Source organism: Rhinopithecus roxellana, chromosome 19 (assembly GCF_007565055.1).
Source record: "Rhinopithecus roxellana isolate Shanxi Qingling chromosome 19, ASM756505v1, whole genome shotgun sequence".
Taxonomy (NCBI): Eukaryota; Metazoa; Chordata; class Mammalia; order Primates; family Cercopithecidae; genus Rhinopithecus; species Rhinopithecus roxellana.
The window spans coordinates 65,281,884-65,282,792 of record NC_044567.1 but is presented as its reverse complement, the minus strand read 5'-3'; the positions used below and the strand labels follow the sequence as shown (position 1 = coordinate 65,282,792).

The following is a 909-nucleotide window of genomic DNA, read 5'->3' as shown; positions in this document are numbered from 1 at the left end:
CAAAAGTTACAGAGCTGTCATCACAATCAACTTTAGAACATTTTATCACCCGCAAAAGAAGCTTCACACCTGAGCTGGGTGCATTGGCTCACGCCTGTAATGCCAGCACTGTTGGAGGCTGAGGTGGATGGTTTGAGTCTAGAAGTCTGAGACCAGCCTGGGCAACATGGCAAAAACCTGCCTACACAAAAATGCTATACATGGCAAAACCTGCCTATACAAAAAATAAAAAATAAAAAATGACCCAGGTATGGTGGCATGTGCCTGTAACTACTTGGGAGGTCAAGGCAGAAGGATCCCCCGAGCCTGGAGAAGTCGAGGCTGCAGTGAGCCGTAATCACGTGCCACAGCATTCCATCCTGGGCGATGGAATGAGACCCTGTCTCAAAAAAATAAAAAAAGAAATCTCATACATTTTAGCAGTCAGTCCTTCTTTCTACACTCACCCCCCAACATCTCCTTGCCCTAGAGAACCACCTACAGTTCCCTGCTTTGGATGTTTCATATAAATGGAATCATGCAAATTACTTCTTGACCTTTCAGCTAAAATCAAGTGTAGTATCTGTTCTTATCAGTTTGATGTGTCCCCTATCTGAGAATGGAATAAAAATAAACATAAATAAATATAATCATGCAATTTTTGTGACTGACTTCTTTCATTTAGCCTACTTTTTCAAGTTTGTTCCATGCTGTAGTGTATATCAGTACTTAATTTCTCTTTTTGTGGTCAAATAATATTCCATTAAATGGATATGCCACATTTTATTTATGCATTCCTCAGTTAATCATGATTTGGGCTGTTTCTATTTGGTTATTATGAATAATGCTGCTGTAGACATTCATGTACAACTGGTGTGGACATATGTTTCCATTTATTTGAGTACATAACTAGGAGTGGAATTGCTGGGT

The 909-nt window shown here is 39.7% G+C and overlaps 1 pseudogene; it reads left to right on the top strand.

Annotated features, from left to right (window-relative positions):
* The first annotated feature begins 523 nt into the window (after positions 1-523).
* LOC115895081 lies at positions 524-656 on the top strand (annotated as a pseudogene).
* The last annotated feature ends 253 nt before the right edge of the window (positions 657-909 follow it).